The sequence below is a fragment of the Aricia agestis genome, chromosome Z, assembly GCF_905147365.1.
Source record: "Aricia agestis chromosome Z, ilAriAges1.1, whole genome shotgun sequence".
Lineage (NCBI taxonomy): Eukaryota > Metazoa > Arthropoda > Insecta > Lepidoptera > Lycaenidae > Aricia > Aricia agestis.
This window is the reverse complement of record NC_056428.1, coordinates 42,077,025-42,094,413: the sequence shown is the minus strand read 5'-3', so window position 1 is coordinate 42,094,413 and position 17,389 is coordinate 42,077,025.

Genomic DNA, 17,389 nt, shown 5'->3' with positions numbered 1-17,389 from the left:
ATCGGACTCATAGATCCGGAGATAAACGGCTCTCAAAAAGACTTAAAACTTAGGACACCTAGATCTCGCGATTAAAAGCGACAACCTAGGTTTTTTATGATTTTGTGCTGTGGGACACTGTGAGGACCTGCCGTGTGCAAAATTTTGTGGCGATCTGGCGTTTGGTTTAGCTGGAAAACCAAAAATACTAAAAAGTCTAGACCGTGACCTACGCGGTCTAGACTTGCAGGAGACCAGCGGACCGACCTCAGGAACACTCACCGGCAGCCAGAAACTCCAGGAACCAAGTTAAGTGGCAGTTTTATACATATTAGCAAGTGAAAAGGACACAAATTTTAACAGTTAATTTTAATTGACTTCTAGTAGGGCTAAGAAGCCCAAATTTGATGTAAATATAGATAGATATACATATTTTAAAACTAAGAAAGCCCCATTAAATTTAAATTAGTATTTTAAGTTTTATTTAGTATATAAGGAACAGCGAAATTCCATGTAGAAAAAATACGGAGGCCGTGCCACGCCCCCTACTAAGGAATTTCGCTTATTGCAGCCCTAATACTAAACGCACCTAAGAATAAAACAGATAAAATATAGATTGAATAGTACTAAATATAACTGCCAATTTGCCAAATTTCATTTAAATCTGTTCAGTAGTTTGGCAGTAATTACAATTCTACGTAAGTTTTTCGTGACGTCAGGATTGAAACTAGGTCACGAGAATTAGGGCTGCAAATGACGAAGTTTTCGCCGGTCGAGAATTAATTGTATAGTCTGTGTCTGTGTTGTGTCAGCATACTTTTACTTAAGTTAACCCATACTTACATAAAACATTTTAAGGATAAATAAGTTATAAACAATATATAATAGTACACAAATAATAATTCATTAAAATTCGGCCATTTAAATACTAAAAAAACCGGCCAAGTGCGAGTCGGACTCGCGCACCGAGGGTTCCGTACAAACCTGCAAGGTTTACAAAGTTCGTTCATTACGACAATCGAGTCATAACTATGGTATTTTTATTGCAAAATGAAATTCATAACATTACAATGGGGAAAGATGGAGGAGCATAAATTTAAGACAAAGATCTCTTTATCGTTTAAGTAATCCTTTATTTTATATTAACACATATCATTTATCTATAATATAACTGAAACACTTATACTAGCCTTGCAGCAGACTTGCGAAAGTTCTTTTATTAAAGTTATTTATTTACTAAGTTTTTTAGTCACTATTTAGAAATCTGGTTCAAAAATATTAATTAAGTATTAAATTTGAACCAGACCTGTAAATGGTGACTGAAAAAGTTATGAATAGTACCACATTGAACATTGAAGTTCGAAAAAACGTTATCAATAGTTGTACAACTTCGTGTAGTGCTACTGTTTATTAACGGAAACATGTTTATGGATGAAAAATATGTGGAAATTCCATTTTGGGGATTCATTCTAAAATCTATATTGAATAGTATAATAACTCGCGGTCATTGCTGTAACTACAATTATGTTTACAATCACAATTTTTTTGGTGGTATAACTACTTAAAATTTTAAGCTTTTCGGAATTTTTCTGTTACCTGTGCTGTAAGCTATTGCTTCTTACCAAATTTCGAGATTCTATGTCAACGGGAAGTGGTCTTTAGGTTTTAATTCCCTTGCGTGTAGTTGCGAGTTTCAAAATATGCGGTATCAATGGTTGTACTTTTGCGTTTTGCGTTTTTGCGTTGACTTAGAATTTTTTTTTTTTCACGGGTTAAAGGCAATTAGATCTAAGTATTTGATATGAATTTCAACTTGATAGCTCTACGCGTTCATGAGGAAAAAAGTAATAAGTTTATATTTATTAAAAAATATATATTTTGTAATGTAACTAAAAATTTAAGGTTTTCGGAATTTTTCCTTTATGTGTGCTATAAAATGTTGCTTCATGCCAAATTTCAAGATTCTAGGTCGACTGGAAGTACCCTTTAGGTTTTGATTCCCTTGCGAGTACTTGCGAGTTTCAAAATATGCAGCTTAAATTGCTGTTTCTTTTGATTGCGTTGACATAGAAGTTTGATTTTGTTACAGCTTAAAGGTATTATAGACTTGAGTATTTGGTATGAATTTCAATTTAATACCTCTACGCGTTTATGAGGAAATGGGTAGTAAGTTTAAAATTATTAAAAAAAAATATATTATGTGATGTAACTAAAAATTTATGGTTTTCGTAATTTTTCCTTTATCTATGCTATAAGACGTTGCTTCGTACCAAATTTCAAGATTCTGAGTTCACGGGAAGCACCCTGTAGGTTTTGATTCCCTTGCAAGTGTCGAAAATTTGCGGCATAAACGGCTGTATCTTTTGATTGCGTTGGCTTAGAAGTTTGATTTTTTCACAGCTTCAAGGGACAGTAGACTTGAGTAATTGATATAAATTTCAGCTTCATACCTCCACGCGTTCCTGAGAAAAAGGGTCTTGACAGACGGACGGACGGACAGACGGACAACAAAGTGATCCTATAAGGGTTCCGTTTTTTCCTTTTGAGGTACGGAACCCTAAAAAGGATAAAACAACATTAAAAATAAAAAGTATCTACATAAATAATACAAATAATACATTGACGAATTGAATTTAGCCTTAGCACTTAAAATAATACATAATAAATAATTGATTATTCAACATTCCCATCAGGTTCGTTTCCGCTCATTTGTTAAATACACCCAAGTAGTGATAACCTTATTTTACCGATAAGACAAACAACCAGCCTTCTGATAATTGACTCCGCCCACAAAGCAATGGCCGCCGTCGCATAGTCCGAGGTGTGACAGGGAATTTTGCCTCCTTTAAAAGTCCATAAATTAAAACACAATAATTAAATAGTAAAAATATCCTAAAACTAAAATTCAAATTCGAGTTTAAATAAAAATAGCATAATAAAATAAAAATAGCATAATAATTAAATTAAAATAACTAAAAATAGTAAAAACGCAAAGTTAATTAAATTAAAAACTAAAACATTTAACTAATTTAAAACGTTAATAATTAATATAATATACCATTCATAATATATAATTACTCATAAAATTAACATTAATAATAAATAAATAATAGTAGATAACAACTCTCAACACCCGGACTACATTCCGTAGATCAAATCCGATAACGCAGTCAACAACACCATAAGTGCGAGCGGGACAAGTAGGGCTGACGCGCGTGATATCCGTCTCGCTCACTGCCCCGCCCACCGACGCGCCCAGGGCTGCGGATCAAAAATTGTTTAACTTTAGTAAATAAAAAATTAAAATAATAAAAATTAGGAAATAATTAAAATCATTTAATTGCACTAATAATAATAAACTAAATTAAGTAAATCGCCATAAAAACATAAATAATAGGTAAAATATTAGATAAACTAAAAACAATATTTTATTAAAATTATAACATTAATTAAATTAAGTAAGATTAAACCCTAAAATAGCTAAATATATTTTTTACATAAAACGTAAATTACACAATTAAACACATATATTATAAAAGCATATTAAAATATACAGTAAATAGGACATAAATAGTAAAAGTATTTAATTACAGCACAATAGAAAGTAAGGAAATCTCAAAATTCCCATCAGGATACTCCCGCTCATTGATTGCGTAACACAATATATTCTCGCGTGTGGCAGCCCTGACACGCCCACTTGGCGTCAAGCGCTGTGTGTGGTCTGGTAGTTTGAGAGCCGCCATCGGGTGGATTCTGTAAAAATAAAACGGATATTATACTAGTTAAATAAATATAAACTTAAATAAAAGTAAGAATAAATAAATAATATAAAAACAAGTAATCAAATAAATCGGGTTAAAATCGTAAAATATAAACAGAAATAACATTGAGAAATAATAAAATCGCGGGATATTATTCTACAAAAAATTATAATTAAAAACAGATATAAATTAAACTACTAGGCTTTTTTAAAATATATTAAAAAACATTAAAAGAAACTAACTTAAGATAAAATAATCCGGAAGACTACCGGCTCTTGAACTATAACAGATCGAAGGCGATAAGAAACGGTTGCGTTTTTGCTATTTTAAAACCATAGGCACTTGAATATTTCTCAATCTGGTAGAATTATAGAACATTGCTTTTTAAAACTAGTAGGCGAAATATTATTTTAGTATTGACTAAGCATTAAGCAAATCGTAAAAAGTCTTGCTATTAAAAATTTTAAGGCGCAAACATTTTTAACGAATACTTAAAACTTTAGTTAGACGTAACCACGTGTGTTGGACACAAACCATTGACAAAGACAGACAGGGTACACGATTGTTAGTAAGTAGGTGACCTCGACCGGCGAAGGCCGTCCGTTAAACCGTGTTAAGCGGTATTAGGGTTCCGTACCTCAAAAGGAAAAAACGGAACCCTTATAGGATCACTTTGTTGTCCGTCTGTCCGTCCGTCCGTCTGTCAAGACCCTTTTTCTCAGGAACGCGTGGAGGTATGAAGCTGAAATTTATATCAATTACTCAAGTCTACTGTCCCTTGAAGCTGTGAAAAAATCAAACTTCTAAGCCAACGCAATCAAAAGATACAGCCGTTTATGCCGCAAATTTTCGACACTTGCAAGGGAATCAAAACCTACAGGGTGCTTCCCGTGAACTCAGAATCTTGAAATTTGGTACGAAGCAACGTCTTATAGCATAGATAAAGGAAAAATTACGAAAACCATAAATTTTTAGTTACATCACATAATATATTTTTTTTTAATAATTTTAAACTTACTACCCATTTCCTCATAAACGCGTAGAGGTATTAAATTGAAATTCATACCAAATACTCAAGTCTATAATACCTTTAAGCTGTAACAAAATCAAACTTCTATGTCAACGCAATCAAAAGAAACAGCAATTTAAGCTGCATATTTTGAAACTCGCAAGTACTCGCAAGGGAATCAAAACCTAAAGGGTACTTCCAGTCGACCTAGAATCTTGAAATTTGGCATGAAGCAACGTTTTATAGCACACATAAAGGAAAAATTCCGAAAACCTTAAATTTTTAGTTACATTACAAAATATATATTTTTTAATAAATATAAACTTATTACTTTTTTCCTCATGAACGCGTAGAGCTATCAAGTTGAAATTCATATCAAATACTTAGATCTAATTGCCTTTAACCCGTGAAAAAAAAAAAAATTCTAAGTCAACGCAAAAACGCAAAACGCAAAAGTACAACCATTGATACCGCATATTTTGAAACTCGCAACTACACGCAAGGGAATTAAAACCTAAAGACCACTTCCCGTTGACATAGAATCTCGAAATTTGGTAAGAAGCAATAGCTTACAGCACAGGTAACAGAAAAATTCCGAAAAGCTTAAAATTTTAAGTAGTTATACCACCAAAAAAATTGTGATTGTAAACATAATTGTAGTTACAGCAATGACCGCGAGTTATTATACTATTCAATATAGATTTTAGAATGAATCCCCAAAATGGAATTTCCACATATTTTTCATCCATAAACATGTTTCCGTTAATAAACAGTAGCACTACACGAAGTTGTACAACTATTGATAACGTTTTTTCGAACTTCAATGTTCAATGTGGTACTATTCATAACTTTTTCAGTCACCATTTACAGGTCTGGTTCAAATTTAATACTTAATTAATATTTTTGAACCAGATTTCTAAATAGTGACTAAAAAACTTAGTAAATAAATAACTTTAATAAAAGAACTTTCGCAAGTCTGCTGCAAGGCTAGTATAAGTGTTTCAGTTATATTATAGATAAATGATATGTGTTAATATAAAATAAAGGATTACTTAAACGATAAAGAGATCTTTGTCTTAAATTTATGCTCCTCCATCTTTCCCCATTGTAATGTTATGAATTTCATTTTGCAATAAAAATACCATAGTTATGACTCGATTGTCGTAATGAACGAACTTTGTAAACCTTGCAGGTTTGTACGGAACCCTCGGTGCGCGAGTCCGACTCGCACTTGGCCGGTTTTTTTTTAGACCAGTTCGCTTCCCTATTGGGGCGTCTGTTAGAGTAGTGACTTTGTATATACATTTTATATTGTGACGTCTGTTTTTACAGTTTTAATTTGTAATTTTATATATACATACTCACAAGATAATTGACCGGCTGTCCCCTATTGGGGCAACCGATTAGGATAAGTAGTGTAGTGTTTCAGTGTGATATATTTTAAAGTAAATTTTATTATTTTAGCTATACATTATATATTAATTGACAATTCAATTGACTGGTTGATTCCTATTGGGACAACAGATTAGTATTAGGACTTTTAAATATTTTGACAAAGAAAATTTTACACATTATTTACATAGACTCACTACACTTTTTATATTTTATATTTTTAAAAATCGACGCGTTTCCCCTGTATTTGATATAAAATGGCAACGGTCCGTACCCCGAAAGACGCGAAACCCCCCCAAAGAAATAAAAAACGATCCGCTCCCGAAATTCAAATACATGTCCCAAAAAATCCTCCTATCGTACAAAGCCCAGTCGATCCTGCAGAGGCTCTCCTGACAGAGACAAGTGGCACAATTAAAAATAGTATTTGGCTGCTAAACCAGACCAGAAACATGAGAGGTGATTTGAGGTCTGGTCTAGCAGACAATCTGGAAAAATTGGATAGAAAAATGGAGGAGATAAAGGAACTATTCAGGGGAGGCTCGGCAGGAAAAGCAAACGAGAATAACATAGAGAAGAAAGATATGGAGGTACAATGCGAACATAAATTAAATTGCGACGAATGCAACTGCCACGAGCTGTTGGTCGCAATGTATCAAAAATTAAAGGAAAAACTTCATGTAAATATGGAAGAGTTAAGGGATTTTATGGCAGGTAGGATAGACGAATATGTAGAGAAGTTAAACGATAGAATAACATATGAAACTAAGAAGGACACCGCTGAGGTAGTGGAGAGTTATGCGGCTAAGGCAGCGAAGGAGGTGGTGAAAACCTCACCTTCGAGATCGGGGCCTGTAACTGTCCACTCCTTAGCAATTACGGATAAGGAAAATGATCTGACAGGACAGGAGATAGTGAATAGCGTAGGGAAAATAATAGAAGCGAAAAAGGAAGGATTTCAGGTAGAGAGGATCAGAAAAGGGAAGGGGAGGAAAGTATTAATAGGATTTAGAGACAAAAATGAAAGAGACAGAGCAAAGAGAAAGTTAGTGAAGTGTGCGGGAGAGAAGTTTGAGGTAGAGACAGTAAGAAACAAGGACCCCCAGATCATACTGTACGGGGTGTTGAAGTCGAATACGGATGACGACATCTGTGACGCAATCCGTAATCAGAACAAACACCTCATACAGTACGTTCTGGACGGAGATGAGGATAGGGTACGCGTAAAATATAGAAGGAAAGGAAGAGACCCTCACACTGAGCATGTAATACTTGAGGTGTCTCCGGATATATGGCAGTGCTTCACCAAAGCAGGCCGCGCATATATAGATATGCAGAGAGTGAGAGTCGCCGACCAGTCTCCCCTAATACAGTGCTCGCACTGTCTAGGGTATGGGCATGGAAGGCGATTCTGCACCGAAAGCGCGACCCAAGTGAAGTGCGGCCATTGTTCCGGACCACACCACAAGTCGGAGTGTGAAGGGCTGAAGGCAGGTGTAAAACCCTGCTGTGTAAATTGTAAAAAGGAGGGATTGAACGCGGAACATAGTGCGTTTAGCGCGGAGTGTCCGATTCGACGTAAGTGGGAAGCCATAGCGCGAGCGGCGGTGGCATACGAACCAGAGGACGAAGAGTACGTGGAGCCCTCGTGGTTAAACAGTACTCAGAACACCTTTAACGTCACCGAATAACCGTCGCCGCTACGTGATATTGCCATAGTAATGCCATAAATATTGTTAGTATAAATGCTGGTAATTTGTAACAGCAATAACCGTTAAAGCCAAATCAACTTATAATTAGCTATTAATATATGAAAGTAGTGTATGTAATACATATATTTAAAAAAAAAAAAAAAAAAAAAAAAAAAAAAAAAAAAACGCAATAAAATCTTGTATGTATTTGTACTCCAAAATAATTAGCAATTAATATATGAAAGTAGTGTATGTAATACATATATACTTAAAAAAAAAAAAAAAAAAAAAAAAAAAAAAAAAAAAAAAAAACCTAACCTAACCTAACCTAAATGCGGTTTTGTTTTGAAGTAGGTCTCTTAAGATAACCTGACTTCGTTCGAAGAGTAACTACACGTACTATATTGTCTTTGCCAGGATGAGTGGCAGTCACTCTGCCATAAAGCCAGCGACAGGGAGGCATGTTATCTTCCTTAATGATAACAGAGTCACCAATTTTGAATTGGTGAATGGACGCTGAATTCGCTTTATATCGCACTAAAAATTTTGTGAGGTATTCTTGCGACCATTGTCGCCAAAAAGCCTGAAGCATGCGTTGAGCGTGCTGCCACCTCCTTAATGAACTTACATTTAATGTCTCTAGGTTCTGATTAGGAACTGTTACCAGTGGTTCTCCGATGAGAAAATGTCCGGGTGTCAAAATGGTGTCTGGATCGTCCTTGATCACAGACAACGGACGAGAGTTCAGACATGCTTCCACTTGAGCAAGGACCGTTGCCATCTCCTCGTAGGTTAGGGTGGAGTTGCCAACGATTCTTTTCAAGCGGTACTCTACCGATTTTACACCTGCCTCCCACAAACCTCCAAAGTTGGATGAATGGGGGGGGGTATAAAATGCCATTCACAATTATTGACTGCTAATGCTTCGGCAACTTCTGTGAGCAGCTGCTTCTGCTCAGTTATATAAAGTTTTTTGAGCTCAGTTGATGCTCCAATAAAATTCGTGCCATTGTCACTCCAAAGATTTGAACAATGCCCACGTCTGGCTACAAATCTCTTGAAAGCCTGTAAGAAGCCTTCCGATGTTAGGTCACTTACAACCTCTAAATGGATGGCTCTTGTTGCCACACAAATAAACAAAGCGATAACCTAACCTGCTCATTCTTATTTGGATTGGGCCAGTGTAGTCCACTCCACTGCGGCTGAACGGTCGAGATGGAGCGATCCTAGCTGTAGGTAGTTGACCCATCAAAGGTGTTTTTGAGATGGCGGCGTTTTTGACACATATGACACATGAACGGTAATGAGATTTTGCCATCTGTTTGCCACTAATGATCCAATATATCGTCTGAACGAGACATAAAGTGGCTTGCGGTCCTCCATGAAGAGAGTTTTTGTGGGCATCAGCCACAATGAGTTGAGCAAGGCGACAGTTTTTAGGTGTTATGATGGGATGTTTTCGCGTGAATGTTAACAAACTTAGACCCGCACAATTGGTCGCACGTTAGCTCTAAACATAACGCAGCTGACTGCGCCTCTCGCTGTCTAAGCCCAGGAAGGCTATAGGCTTCAGATTTGATGACTGGAACGTGAAAAGAGCTTATATAATTTGACGACCTCTGTGACTCAGCGGTTGAGCGCGTGGTAGCTCATGCTGGGGGTCGCGGGTTCGAATCCCGCCGACGGACCAAAAGTTTTCGATGACCTTAGGTCATGGGTGTGTATTAAATATTATATTGTGTATCCATACTAATATATTTTATCACGCTAAAACTAATAAGAGCGAAGAAATAGTGGAAAATGTGGAGAAAATGGGGGAAGTTATTTGAAAGGGCTTATCTCACGAACTACTGGAGCAATTTTTCTGTTATTTGGCACAGATAAGAAGTAGACCACGCGAAGGATCATAGGCTAATTTTTGTAGACTAATTTGACTGTGAAATATCTAATTTACGCGGGCGAAGCTGTCGGAACGTTATGTTTCGCGTGGTCACGACATCACGCGTAAACGGCTGGACCTTCAAGTATTAGCTTCATGGGTTGGACCCATTTTGCTGAAATTTGGTATAAAGATACTTTGAGTTCTGAAAAAGAACATAGGATACATTTTGTCCCGGAAAAATGTACGGTTACTACACAATATAAGTACTTTTATGATTTGCGCGTAAACTGTTCAATCTATTTTGATGGAATTTGGTATGGAGATACTTTGAGTCTCGGGAAAGGACAAGGAAATCAAGGAGCACTAATTTTGTCCCGGAAAATGTACGGTTCCCGCACAATAAACTTTTATGGTTATCGCCTAAACTATTCAATCTATTTTGATGAAATTTGGTATGACAATACTTTCAGTCTCGGAAAAGGACAAGGGATACTTTTTATACCGGAAAATATACGGTTCCCGCACAATAAACTTTCTCGCTTCGATTCTCGCCTAAACTATTTAATCTATTTTGATGAAATTTGGCATGGAGATTGGAGATACTAACAACACAATATACTTTACTGATGTGCGCGTAAACAACTCAGTCGATTTACGGGAACAACTATAAACTAAAGTCCACACGGACGAAGTCGCGGGCAACAGCTAGTGTTCTAATAAAATGAATGATAATTGCAGGAAATTGCTTTAGACAATCTTCCGAGAGCATCATAGGCCTTTCTTATATGACGGTGCTTTAATCGTCGACTTCTATCTACATCGTAATACAGTTCAAAGTAATCAGGATCAAAACTATGTTAAAAACTTGTCAAGTTACAATACAATACAATATTCACACAACACACTATAACAGCACATCTTATAGTAGCTAGCAATCACATTCCTAATTAAATACTGAATTGGGTCCCATTAGGAGCTGCAGGATAACTTCCACGATTAATGTTTGACTGTCTGACAGTTGCTTGCAGGCGTGAAACAAGTACTGTCGTGACAGTTTGAAGTACTTCTTAGGAGTCTTTTCGAAAGAAGAAAATATCTAAATCCGTTCTCGTTAATTTGTAACAGATCTCGCTGCTTAACGGTCACGATTAGTTTATTTTGTACCGAGTATTGCCCATACATCCTTGTTTGTGAGAAAACCCGCATGTGGATTACAAAAATCGAAACAGATTATTATTACATATCCTTAAAACTGAAGAAGACGGATTCCTACAATAGCCGTAAAGTATAAAATAAAAATATGAGCAATGTACATAATTTAACGAATGTTAGGCAGGAATTTATCACTTGATATCTTCCAAAACGACCGCTGGTCGTTCTTACGTCTATGACGACTTAAGACGTCCAAAAAAGCTAGCCAGGGACAGTCAGACATTATTATTTTTTGTTAATGAAGAAAGTCTGATTATTCCTGACTCTTGGGTCCTGTCCTCTACGATGACTGATCTGATGCTGGTCTGAGACTGCTGGCTGGGGGTGAGTGGACTGAGATGATCACCGCGATATGATGGTCGTCCGACTCAGATTCTATAAGTTGTCCAAAATAAAACCCAACCAATATGCCTTTATGCCCCAAAGGTGCACCGAAGACGCCCTCTATAGGTTAGTGAACCACATCAGAAAGAAGAAAGAGAAGGAGAAAATTTCTGTTGTGTTATCGCTGGACACAGAGGGCGCCTTCGACAATGCTTGATGGCCAGCTGTAAAGGTTCGGTTAGCTGAAGTTAGGTGTCTGGGGAACCTGAGGCGGGTGATCAGCGGTTACCTGAGTGGAAGGAGTGTGAAAGTGAGATGCGCAGGAGTGGAAGTGTGCAGTAGGCAGCAATGTATTTACCCGAATAATCATGTAATAGTCGTTTATCGTCAAATCGTTTTGACATATTTTTTCGCAAAAGCCTATTGCCCAGTTTTTGGTGTAAAATACAATTTTAAGTATTGTTATGGAATAAACACACAACTTTTTATATCTTTGTAAATATCCACAGAAAAATTCTGAAAAAAATTCACATGATGTATTTTGACTTCTAGATGCCAAAAATCGCATAACACCAAAAACCCCACAATAGCACATTGTCTGATTATTCGGTGGGGGCGTCGACATAAAAAAAAAGATACATACAGCCGAACGTATTACCTCCTCCTTTTTGGAAGTCGGTCAAAAAATCGCCTTCGTTGGCAACACTGCGCAGCGGCGCGGCTGCACGGTTAGTTGCAGTGCGGGAAGGGTGGACGAATCGCGTGCGCGCGTATTGTGATTTTATTACTTTAATAGTTTATCTACTTTTTTTTATTATAAAGAGGAAAGATTTTTTGTATGTATGTAATCGATAAACTCCGAACTACTGAAACGATTTCAAAAAATATATCATCATTCATTAGAAAGCTACATTTAAGAGGAGTCCACACCGCCCTTTTTTAACCCCCGACAAAAAAGAGGGGTGTTATAAGTTTGACGTGTCTGTCTGTCTGTCTGTCTGTGGCATCGTAACATCCAAACGGGTGGACCGATTTTGATCTAGTTTTTTTTGTTTGAAAGCTGACTTAATTGAGAGTGTTCTTAGCTATAGTTCATCATCATCAGCCTGCTCCGTGCTGAAAAATCGCGGTTCATCTGGTTCGTGAAGGGCCGATTAGCAACTTGCAGTCGTTTGGTGGGCTTTATTGCATTCTAGTTCATAAATGTCACGCATTTATGAATATTTACACATTGATGGAAAGTTGACCTGATGCTGCAGCATCACCTGGTAATCAATAGGATACCCAGCTCCTCACCAACTAAGAGCAATGGTTTCGTGTTTGGGCTCATTTTAATTGCGACAACTAGTAAGACGTAGATAACCAATAAATTTTTGCATGCTGCTGCTGCAGCATCACCTGGATTATATAGGAGCCGAGCTCCATGTGAACCCAAAGTGGAGATTTCATGTTTGGACTCATATTGACGGCCTCATCCAAAAGGACATTCCTAGATGGTATTCATTGGGATATAATATTATGATCCTGTTCTATCAACAGAAACGAATTATGCTGCACTATAACCAACACAAGTTTAAAAAGAATGAAATAAAATAAAATTAAGAAATTTAAAAAACCCCCGCCAAACAACTTTATACGTGGGAGAGCCATGCTTCGGCACGAATGGGCCGGCTCGACCGGATAAATACCACGTTCTCACAGAAAACCGGCGTGAAACAGCGCTTGCGCTGTGTTTCGCCGAGTGAGTGAGTTCACCGGAGGCCCAGTCCCCTAACCCCTACCCTATTCCCTTCCCTACCCTCAACTATTCCCTTCCCTTCCCTTCCCTTCCCTACCCTCCCCTATTACCCTATTCCCTTTTAAAAGGCCGGCAACGCACTTGCAGCTCTTCTGATGTTGCGAGTGTCCATGGGCGACGGAAGTTGCTTTCCATCAGGTGACCCGTTTGCTCGTTTGCCCCCTTATTTCATAAAAAAAAAAAAAAAAAAAAAAAAAAAAAAACTTTAAAAAGTAATGAAATAATATATTTTACTGACTTTAAGTTTAAATAATTCCTAAGTGTAAAGTGATATTTTAGTCCATAATTGTTGTCAAAGTGTGTCAGGGGACCGCAGCTAATGTAGATAGTTTAAGGGTCAGTTCACAGCGAACCAAATCGAGACAATCAGTGACATGGCGATACAAAATGCAAAAGACACTGTTGGCGGTCCCCCGACACACCGTGACAACAATTATGGACTAAAATATCACTTTACACTTAGGAATTATTGAAACTTAAAGTCAGTAAAATATATTATTTCATTACTTTTTAAAGTTGTTTGGCGGGGGTTTTTTAAATTTCTTAATTTAATTTTATTTCCATACAAACGTTGTCCCCTGTTTCCTCCCTGGATAATGCTAGTAGAGTTATAATTTTTTTCCGGAATATCTACGGCCACTACTACAATGTCCCTATGTTTTCTTTTTTTTCATAATTTAATTATTAAATAAGATATGAACGTTCAAAAACCCAAAAAAATTGCCAGATTTTCCGCTGTGTTCAAACATCCAGAAAACAGATTTGGCTAGATTATACAAAAAAAATAAAACATAGGAACACAGCTCAATCCTTTTTTAACCCCCGACAAAAAAGAGGGGTGTTATAAGTTTGACGTGTCTGTCTGTCTGTTTGTCTGTGTGTGTATCTGTCCGTGGCATCGTAGCATCCAAACGAATGGACCGATTTTGATCTAGTTTTTTTTGTTTGAAAGCTGACATAATCGAGAGTGTTCTTAGCTATAATTCATCATCATCAGCCTGCTCAGTGCTGGACAACCAGGGTTTATCTGGTTCATGAAAGGCCGTTAGCAACTTGTATTCGTTTGATGGGTTTTATATTTCATTCTAGTTCGTGGCATTTGTGAATATACGTATACACATATTAATGGAAAGTTGACCTAGTGCTGCAGCATCACCTGGTAATCAATAGGATCCAACTCCTCGCCAACTTAGAGCAGGTGTGTCGGGGGACCGCTAATGTAGATGTTTGATTTGAGATTTCACATAACATTATATCCGAACCGAATGGAGATAATCAGCGACTTGGCGGTTGTAGGTTGTAGTTTACTTGGCGGTCCCCCGACACACAGTGACAACAATTATGGACTAAAATATTACTTTACACAAGTTAGGAATTATTTGAACTTAAAGGCAGTAAATATTATTTCATTACTTTTTAAAGTTGTTTGGCGGGGGTTTTTTTAAATTTCTCAATTTAATTTTATACTATTGTCGAGACGTATAGCATGCGCGTCTGCTGTCGTACGCACCGAGCGCTCGCCTGCTTGCTTAGCACGGGGATTGAAATTTGTTTCCACTTTCCGATCTTCGTAGACAAAATATAACTATAGTTTTTTTGATACAAAATCCTACGTTTAAGTAAATAAGGTCGTAGATTCATTGTCAATGTTATTTTATTTTGAAGTGCATTTTGCGAACTGTTTTTATTACCCATTGTTTAGCGTGGGAAAATTGATAATTCCACCCTCAAAGAATCTACATTGCCAAAGTGCTAGACAAATTGTGTAACATTTTATAAAATGTTTATAAATCCGAGCTCGCAAAACAATAGGTCGTAAAAGTTGCTCGAAAAACTTACATAAAAAATGATTATTGTTGCCGATGAATCTACGACCTTATTTACTTTAAATCAGGAACTATTTTCCACGAAACTATAGTTATTTCTTGTTTTTATCTATTTCTTCTAGATCGACAATCCCGTGCTGGGACAGCATGTAGGTGTTGTGTTAAATTATCAATTAAAATAATATTATACAGGGTGCAATTAAACCTTCCTTAAAATTTTTTTCCAGGGCTTAGGTATCATTAGGTAAGTCCATTTAACCAAAAAAATTTGGTGGTATTTTTTTTAATGTCTGTCTGTCCGTCCGTATGTCACAGCCACTTTTCTCCAAAACTATAAGAGCTATAAGATTGAAATTTGGTAAGTAGATGTAGTCTGTAAACCGCTTTAAGATTTTGATACAAAAATAAAAAAATATTTAAAATTTTAGGGGTCCCCATAGATACAACTGAAACAAAAAAAAAATCATCTAACCTATGCGTGTGGGGTATCTATGGATAGGTCTTCAAAAATCACATTGAGGTTTCTAATATCATTTTTTTCTAACCTGAATAGTTTGCGAGAGAGACTCTTCCAAAGTGGTAAAAGGTGTGTCCCCTCCCCTCTAACTTCTAAAGTAGGGCATGATAAGTCTAAAAAAATATATTATGATGTGCATAACTCCAAAAACTACCAACGAAAATTGGTTCGAACGAGATCTAGCCAGTAGTTTTTTTTATACGTCATGAATGGTAAACCTTAATTTAACTTCCATTAAATCAACTGAAATATGAAAATAAATCAAAAACCTCTTAATTTCATAAAAATAAACCTTATTGCTACTGCGGAATCATTCATGGGCGAGTCCAACTCTCACTTGGCCGGTTTTTTAGGATAACTTTCGGAAGCTATTTCTCAACATTTTAGTACTGAGTGATTATAAAAGATAAAATACGTGTATTTTTATTTTTAACAAGGGTCAATATATCAAAATTTGACAGGAAGGTTTTATTGCACCCTGTATAAATATGTAAGCTGTACACAATTTTGAAATCACATAAAAAATATGAAAACCTTACTAAATCGAGATAAAAATGTGCAAGGTAGAACTTTTGAACGTGATTACGTTTAAAAAAATGTGTAAGTACTTTGTCTACTCTTTCTTGACAAACTGTAAAATGTAGGTTTGTATATTATTACTTTAAAACTTAGTAATTTGTAACTTAATTTATTTAGTTTTATAAGGAGCGTGAACCAGCAACAAGATAAACCTGTCAGGGATTTTTGTTGCTCTATATTAAAATGTATTGTATTTGTATCTTTTATATTATTTTGGTTAATAAATAAATAAAAATAAAATTTGATGTACTACGAATTTAACCTTATACAATTATACATATTATACATCCTTAAATATGAGAGTCCGACTCGCACTTCACACTTGGCCCGTTTTTGAGATAGAGACATAATGGCAAACTTAGAGAAGTACGTATTTGCCATACCTACTTAATTATGGATTCTCCTCAGGAAAGTTTCTGAGTTTTATCCTCGTAAAAACGAATTTGGCTCACTATAAAAATATGTTTGCATGAGTTAAAATATGACGACACGCGACATGATGTTATGTACATCATGTCGCGCGTTTTTTTTACACCTATACCTTTATACAATACCTATACACATACAGACAACATAATAATTAACTTAAATTCTAGTACTTGTTTTTCAATCCCACGTTGTATGGGGAAGGCCTTTTTCAAGTTGTACGTAGAGAGTTAATTTAACGGTTTTCTTATAATTCAAAGATTAGCGATGCGAAAATACTTTAAATATGATTTTCAGCGATTGCCAGCACCTTTCCAGTAAAATACTATTGAAATACCATATTGTAGGGTCACGGCAGTGCCCAACCAAGTCTCGAGTGAACGGGCACGGCCGTATCATACTTTTAACGAAGCTACTATTTACCTCTCCTATATTTTGGATCTTATCAAAGGTAGGGATTAAGATTTTCGGGCCAAGACTAAGTATTAGAACAAGCTTCACCAATCACCTCCAAATTACATAATATTGTATTAATAAGTATATCAGGAATTTTTAAAAACAGTAAATGGAGGAATAACCTTTACTATAAAACCTATGCCAACAAATCTTTATTTAATATTTTACATTTTTATTGCTGATTGCCAAATTAGTAATAGGTAATTAATCTTAATTGATGTTTGGCATACTTTATCCCTGTAATTAAAGTTTAGCGCCAAAGTTTTTAGCTAAAATTGTTTTTTTCTGGCTTACTATGTTTAAGTCCGAATTATCTTTGCAAATTAAGGTTTCCCTGTGGTCTAACTTACTGGAAAATCTCTCAAAGCGACGACGAAACGACAACGACAAAAAGTCTTTATTATATATATTCTATTATATATTCTAGTCACAAAATACAGAATTCATCTCAGATAACCATGTAGTTAGTTGACCAGATCAGACCACGTGGCAAATGCGGAAGGTTGCTTTTCATGAGTTTGGAATATTAATCATGGT